Source organism: Panthera pardus, unplaced genomic scaffold (genome assembly GCF_024362965.1).
Source record: "Panthera pardus isolate Hobbes unplaced genomic scaffold, ASM2436296v1 HiC_scaffold_2, whole genome shotgun sequence".
Lineage (NCBI taxonomy): Eukaryota > Metazoa > Chordata > Mammalia > Carnivora > Felidae > Panthera > Panthera pardus.
Window position 1 is genome coordinate 79,017,712 of NW_026526765.1, and position 8,048 is coordinate 79,025,759.

General features: G+C 37.0%; 1 long non-coding RNA gene across 1 annotated transcript in view; it reads right to left on the reverse strand.

Annotated features, from left to right (window-relative positions):
- Positions 1-5,985, reverse strand: part of LOC128778280 (uncharacterized) — a 31,485-nt gene extending 25,500 nt beyond the window's left edge. The window contains exons 1-2 of the long non-coding RNA XR_008423790.1: positions 5,817-5,985; positions 3,743-3,902 (exon numbers count right to left, since the gene is read on the reverse strand). This is a non-coding gene — a long non-coding RNA (uncharacterized LOC128778280). The remainder of the gene's footprint in view (positions 1-3,742; positions 3,903-5,816) is intronic.
- Between the last annotated feature and the right edge of the window lie 2,063 nt (positions 5,986-8,048).

The following is an 8,048-nucleotide window of genomic DNA, read 5'->3' on the forward strand; positions in this document are numbered from 1 at the left end:
AGCATGAACTGATAAAGGAACAGCTGCTATAAAATTTTGCGCACATATTTATAAAGACAAAGATCAAAGATGCTGACTTTGAAGCAGATAAGGAAACAAAGGATAATATTCCCTTTATGTCCAGGGCCTCACGCTGACCACTCTGCTGGTGGGGAAGCCACTTAAACACCACTTAAGAAATAGAGCTTTAGGCAGGAAGAATTCTCATGGAAAACAGACACATTCAACTTCTACACAGTAAGAAGATCTCCATTTGGAATGACCTGTTATTCTCCCTTATTATCGCTCAGCATTCCAAAGCAATGTGGATGAACAATAATGCTGTGGTTGTTGGGACTCATAAAAGCATTGAGCGGTTGGGGCTTGCCCAATAAAATCCAATTTAGTGCTTAGTTGAAGGGAGACTTGTAGAGTAAAATGGCATATTGCACTTTAGGATCACCCTGCTAATTCTATCTGCTCTTCTACTGATTTGACTGCTGCTGCCCTGTTGTGTTGTTGCTCTAGGCTGTGTGAATAAAGAGCTTTAGAGGAAATCATAAATACTTGATTTAATTAAGACCATTACCAACACCACGTCTAGCCTCCTTTCTCCAAGTGCCAAGGTATGGATTACTTTTGAACAAAAGTGATGCAATAAATACGTAGGGACGAAATGCAGTTCCTGTTTTGTGGTTTGTAAAAAAGAGTGCATCACAACAAGATGCCCTGTAGCAATGAAAGATTTTCTGGTCAGCAGTTTCCTTTGGAGTAGAGGTTTCCAGGGCTAGAGGCTAGGGGGATACACAGTCAAACCTTTTCACATCAGTCAAAAAAGAAAAGGAAAAAAAAAAAGCAGTTCTAGTTCAGCCATTTGATCCTATGCTGAGATATCCAGTGCTGTTATTTTAAAGCCACAAGCCACAGGGATTGTGCTATTTTCTGCTCCAGCTGGACAATTTTGACTTTCATGCAAATCTCTGCATTAATGTGAAGAACCATGTCAATCCTGTTCATCCACTGACCCTTGTATTTTGCTTGAAGAATTCATTATATTTATCCAGATGCTATTACTAATATTGATAATCATTGAATAGAGTGAATAAATTTTATCCACTCTGGATCTCTCCTGGGGTTAAATATATTTCTTCTTTTTAATTTTTTTTTTTTTTATGGATAACTAGCTCATCCTGGTTTGCCTGGGGTTTTCCTGGTTTTAAAACTGAAATTTCTGCTCGCTGAGAAACTGCTTAGTCCAGTTGGTAACTGTTTCTTTTCTCTGTTTTCAGTTCTGCACTGTGCCTTGTAAATTACCATCAGAATGTTTTTTATATACTTTAGAGTCTTATGCCACAAGTTCTATGGCCTCAGCTAGCTCTAAAACAAAACAAATTTTGACTGGGATTGCATTGAATGTGTAGATGGTTTATATACACAATGGAATACTACGTGGCAATGAGAAAGAATGAAATATGGCCTTTTGTAGCAACGTGGATGGAACTGGAGAGTGTTATGCTAAGTGAAATAAGTCATACAGAGAAAGACAGATACAATATGTTTTCACTCTTATGTGGATCCTGAGAAACTTAACAGAAGACCATGGGGGAGGGGAAGGAAAAAAAAAGACAGGGAGGGAGGCAAACCAAAAAAGACTCTTAAAAACTGAGAACAATTGAGGGTTGATGGGGGTGGGAGGGAAGGGGTGGGTGGGTGATGGGTATTGAGGAGGACACCTTTTGGGATGAGCACTGGGTGTTGTATGAAAACCAATTTGACAATAAATTTCATATTAAAAAAATAAAATAAAACAAAAAAACAAAACAAAAACAAAAAACAACCCATTGAAAATTAACAGTAGCATACCTTATCCTTGAGCACAAACGATTTCAAGAACTAAAGCTACTTCATTTTAGTTCTGCTCCTCACACTTCCATAGGAGAGAAAAGAAAAAAAAAAAAAGCACAAGAAACACATTACCACATCTATTGGTAATCCTAATTATGAGTGACTTTCAAATTCTACTATTTGATTCTTCCCTTTTGGAAATTTCCTTTTGTGAAAGAGGCTAAATGTAGCTAACTTTTACTGAGTGCCTTAATATATACCAAGTACTGTCTAAGTCCTTTAAATGAATTTGCTTTTTTCAATCACCTCAAATTCCAGTGAAGAGAGTCTAATTATGGAGTTGCTCAAGATGTGTGCTACACAACTCCAGGGGGCACCAATTACATAGATGAAGTAGTTGTGCTGAAAAAGTAGATATTATTATTACTCCATTTGTTAGATGAAAAAACAGCAGCACAGGGAGATCAAATAACGTGCCTATGACCAAACAGCTAGTAAGTGGTAAATAGGTTTACATTGGCAGTCTTGTTTCAGTGCTCCCAATGGAGCCTATTTCTAATAACACTTGCAATAGCAAATCCTTACTTCTATTTGAAATGTGTACTTACATATGTGTTGTTTTTCTGCCTTTATTTACCCAAAGCTGTCCTGAAATTGTTCCATTCGTAGAGCCTAATCCAACTACATTGCTTAACTATGTCTTTTAAAATTTATTTATTGTTTTTCTATTTCCTCATAATTATTGTCGGGCAAAATGGAACCTAAAAATATGTGTACCTTTCCTGGTTCATTATGAAAATATAACTTAAAGAACAATACTGCCCAACAGAATTTTCTGTGATGATGGAAGTGTCATATATCTATGCTGTCCAATTTTAGGAAACACTAGCCATGTGTTGCTATTGAGTACTTGAAAAGTAGCTAGTGCTGCTGAAGAACTAAATTTTAAATTTTATTTAATTGTAATTAATTTTATATTAAATTTAAATAGCTGCATGTGGCTGGGGGCTACCATATTGGGCAACATAGGTCTTAAGCCATTCACTTATTAAGGTCATCTTAATATTTATTATGAATATTATACTCATTGCTTCACTAGTTAGAAATATACCTGTCCACTGGCTCCTACATGACTATATTTAAAGGACAGTTAAGAATGGGGCAGGAAGGAGAGAGAAATCACACCAGGGGGATCCATACTTTCAATCTCCTGTGCTTGTTTTATTCAGCAATGTTTGTAAGGGCGCAAAGATAATCACAGAGTAGATTACTTGGGGGGCCATAAAACCCATATTTAGGCATTTTTACAGGCACTGGACACAGTAGGGTTTCGAGTCATCAAGATGAAGATAAACATAAGAATCATGGCTTTATAGGAAAATTATAAAAATTACCTCTGAACTATCAATTAGCCTTCGTTATCGCCTGTCTCCTTCCCCCATCTCTCTATATTCATCCACAATTTTATGTATCACATGTGTAATAGGAATGCAGTTTGTTTTCTGCTATTTTAATACCCTTTTAACACAAGATGTATCTGAGATTTGTGATAAAAGACTCTTGGGAAATTTCTTCAAAATAAAGTCAGCTTCAAGTCATAAACTTTGACTTTTTTGACTTTGTTCCTTTGAATGATTGGGTAGAACAGAGACCCCTAAAAAAAGAAGGGGTGATTATGAAAACAAGCTGGATGACTAGTTTCTCCATTTAAGGTCTTTTCCTGGCTTTGCTTGACTACTATAGTCGTACATCATTAGTCTTGAAAAGAATGTTCACAGGGAAACCACCTTACGGTGCAAACGCATTTGGAGCAGGTGCGTGTGCTTTATTACATGCCCATGAGCACCAGTGAGGCCTTTGTTGTTGGCCACCCCTCTCCCCAGGGCTTGGCCTCTCTCCAGAGTCTCCTTTCACTTACTTTGCCAGCCAAATCTCCCTTTGCTTGCAGGAAGAAAGTATCTGTAGCGGCACTATGTGCTACTTGACTTTTAGCTTGTAGTATCAGCTGCTGCCATCAGTTCCTTCATCTGCAGTCTCACTTGTCCACTTAAAGTGACGTCGTCCGGTAGTAATGCCCGCTACAACACACAACGCTCACTTAAATTTGGATGTCAGATAAATAATGAGTACATTTTTAGTAGAAGTATGTTTCAAAATTTGTATGGAACATAATTTTTAAGTCTATCTCCAATTTTGCATGAGACATACTAAAAAAATATTTGTTGTTTATCTGAAATTCAAATTTAACTAAGCATCCTTTATTTTTATTTGCTAAATCTAGCAATCCTACATCAGGAGCATTCTTTTCATCATAACAGCAAGGAAAGAGCTGATGCAACTCAAACTTTGTGGGAAGGCATCACAAGTCATTTGAACAGTGTGTTCACCTTTCAGAAATACCAGATATGCTCTTCTTGGAGTGACTAACACTTTAATAATGGCAATAGTCACTGAATCTGAATCTTAGCTATGACAAAAGAGTGTTGAGAGGACTAATGACTTATTGACTGGCTCTGGCTGAGCACCTCATGGAGCTTCATTTGATCACCAGAATAGAACAGCAGTTTAAAGTACAGACTGTCAATGACTAATTCAGAGTTGGGAACTTTATTTTTTTATTTTATTTTATTTTATTTTATTTTTTGTACTTTTTTGCTTTTCTCTCCTATGGAAGTGTGAAGAGCAGAACCAAATGAAATAGCTTTAGTTCTGGAAATCGTTTGTGCTCAAGGATAAGTCATGCTACTGTTAATTTTCAGTAGGTTGTTTTTGTTTGTTTTGTTTTGTTTTGTTTTACAGCTAGCTGAGGTGATAGAACTTGTGGCATTAGCCTTCAAAGTATAAAAACATTCTGATGGTGATTTACAATGCACAGTGAAGAACTGAAAAAAAGAGCAGAGAATGTGCCATAATAAAATTTGTATTACATAAAATCAATGATACAGACATCAATGCCATTGTTCACCATCTTGCTAATGACAGGGGGGACAGGGCCAAGAAGACAGCATGACTTTGCAGCCCACCTAGCAACTTCTGGCTCTATCAGAGGTAATCCTAAACTAGAGGCGAAGCCACCACGCTCAGTCCCAAACATAGCTCTTTTATAGCTGTCTGAATTTGTTTCATCTCCCCTTTATTCTTGGATTAGTGGCTTTAAAATGGAAATGCTGGATTCATTTCAGTTATTAGACTGATGTAAGCATTGTAATTCTCTCTCTTGAATTCTTAAATGTGTTGATTGTACTCTGGGAATTTTATGGTTCTTTTAAAAATACCGAAAGTGCTTTGCTCCATTTTTCTGATGTAATTGCTTGTACTATTTAATTCCCAACTCTATTATATTTGAACTTTTGCAGAGGAATCAAAGAAACACAAAAGACATTCTAAATGATAAATTTTCATTTCTTCTTTCAAAATACAAATAAAACTAGTTTGTCATAAATTGGAGGAAAAGAAAATTGCGTTAAGGTGAAACTTATTCAGAGTCAGAAGTCTTGTTTTTTTAAAGGAAATACTCTGGTGACCAAAACAAATGGTGGCGAGTTGGTGACACAATAATAATTGGCAGTCTCTGGTGTCCAAAGCCATTTGCTTGAATTATTTATGTCTCAAAACTGACAGGAATTTCATAAAAGCAAATAAGGCAAGTCCAGCGGGTGTCGTTTACATGATGCAATCACACATCTGATTGACTGCAGGTCTCATCTGCCAGAGCTGATGCCTTAAAAACCCAGGGGAGGAGTTTATTTCAAGACAGTCCCATACCCATCAAGGTTTGATTAGTTCTTCACCAGCTTGATTCCATTGATTGTCAAAAGCAGGTTGACAGAGAAGAACAATGCAGCTACTGTTGTTTGCTTTAAAGCACCTCAGCCCGCAGGAATTGCCACTGAATTGTACCCTTAGACTTTGAAATGATCGTTCAGTCCCCTAAAAATACTTTCAAAAATTAACAGTAACCAACTGAATTATGATTTGTTGCTTTATAGTACCTGAGATGTGGCTGTTACAGTCTGGCAACCTCCTTGGATGGTTTTTCAGCTTTGTCTCTGGGACTCAGCTGGTCCTTAATGTCTTCTCTCACTCCTCATTAACTTGGTTTTCTCCCACTGCAGTTCCCTTCTGGCAAGGTGGTTGGAGATAGGGCCATGGTTCCATTGTACTGGCCTTTGGAGTTGGAATAGTAAGTGAGAAAAATGAAATTGCCCCAAGACAATTTACATAGTCTTCATTACAAACAGATGAGTGGCTCTTCCTACCCATTTTAATGTGAACTTTGGAGTAATGCTCATGGAGTTTATGATCCTTAAAATTTAAGTTTATCTTATACATTTTAAGAAAGAGATTTTAATGTGCAAAGAGAGCAACATACTTATGAAATTTTCATTTAAGTTTGTATTTACTTTTGCCTTGGACATTACAACAGACTTTGGGAATTAAATGAATGACTTATAATACTCTTCAGATTTTTTGTATCTATGGAATATTTTATATTCCATATTTTTAGATATTTTGAATATTTATTTCATCAAAACTGTGGAAATAAATTGTTCAGAATATTATGTCATTGTTCATAATTGCTAAAGTCATTGCCATGTCAGTTGATGTCAATGACAAGTCATTTCCTTTGAATACTGCCATTTGTGACAACATGGATGAAACTTGAGGGCATTATACTAGGATAAGTCAGACAGAGAAAGACAAATATTGTATGTTCTCACTTATACATGGAATCTAAAAAAACAAACTCAGAGAATCAAGGAGTAGAATGTTGGCTGCCAGGAGCGGGAGGGGTGGGGGAAATGAGGAGGTGTTGGTCACAGGCTACAAGCTTCCAGCTATAAGATGAATAAATTCTGAGGATCTAATGTACAATATGGTAACCATAGTTAACAATACCGTATTGTGTACTTGAAAGTTGTTAAGAGAGTAGATCTTAAGTGTTCTTACCACAGAAAAAAATGTTAATTATGTGACATGATGGAGGATGTTAGGTAACACAATACGTAAGTGTTGCATAGTATGTGTATGAAGTCAACACATTGGATGATTCGAACTTATACAATGTTAAATGTCAATTGTATCTCAATAAAGCTGGAAAAAAAAGTTCTGGAGATGGATGGTAGTGATGGCTGCACAACAGTGTCAGTACACTTAATGCATTCAAACTGCCCACTTAAAAACGGTTAAAATGGGAAATTCTATGTTATGTATATTTCACCACAATAAAAAAAGAAATATAAAAAATTATTTTCTTTGGACATCCAGGATGTAAAATACATCCATGATTTTATGTTATGCATATTTCACTACAATAAAAAAAGAAATAAAAAAAATTATTTTCTTTGGACATCCATGATGTAAAATGAAGATCTGCTGATAAAGGTTTCTGAAAAACAAACACTGCCCTATTCATAAGTAAAAGTTCTGGGGCAAGGCATTCAACATTTGCTCTTTGGTGGGTTTGGGACAGTGGAGAACTCTGAAAGATGAAGGGGAGAGTTAGCTCATCCAAGGGCCAGTTTTAACAGGAAAGAATGGCTGACTTGTCCCTAGAAGAGAACGCATTTGTTTCAAAAATATTCCACTGGGGGGCCTCTGGGTGGTTCAGTCGGTTAGGCTTCTGACTTCACTCAGGTCATGATCTCACAGTTCGGGAGTTTGAGCCCCACATTGGGCTCTCTGCTGCCAGCATGGAGCCTGCTTCGGATCCTCTGACCCCTCTCTCTCTGCCCCTCCCCCACTTGCGCGCCTGTGTGCTCTCTGTCTCTCTCTCTCTCTCTCAAAAATAAATAAACATAAAAAAAAATTCCACTAGAGGCAAAAAGGCCTATTTCATATCCTAACCCATTTCTCTGTTCCTTCTAATTACCTTTTCCCAAGTCAGTGGTATAGTGTTTCTTCTCTTTTATGCTGAATACAAATATAAAAGTTCTCATTGTTATACACCCAGGTGTCCAGGTATATAATTGCATCAGCAGGAAAAGAAAAGATTTCTTCTTCCAACGGGACACTTAGAATAAAAGCTAGAGCTAGAAAAGCTTTTATTAAGCAGATTATCTTTTCAGTGGTACCTAGCTTTCCTGACCTTCCTAGAATGTCCCACACTCAAGTTCCAACTGGGTAGAGGAAACTGCTTCTCCTGCCACTTCATCTACTTTAAATGTTTGTGGTCCTGGTGTGAGAGGGGACGGTCTCCAGAAATCACGCTGGGATTTGTTCAG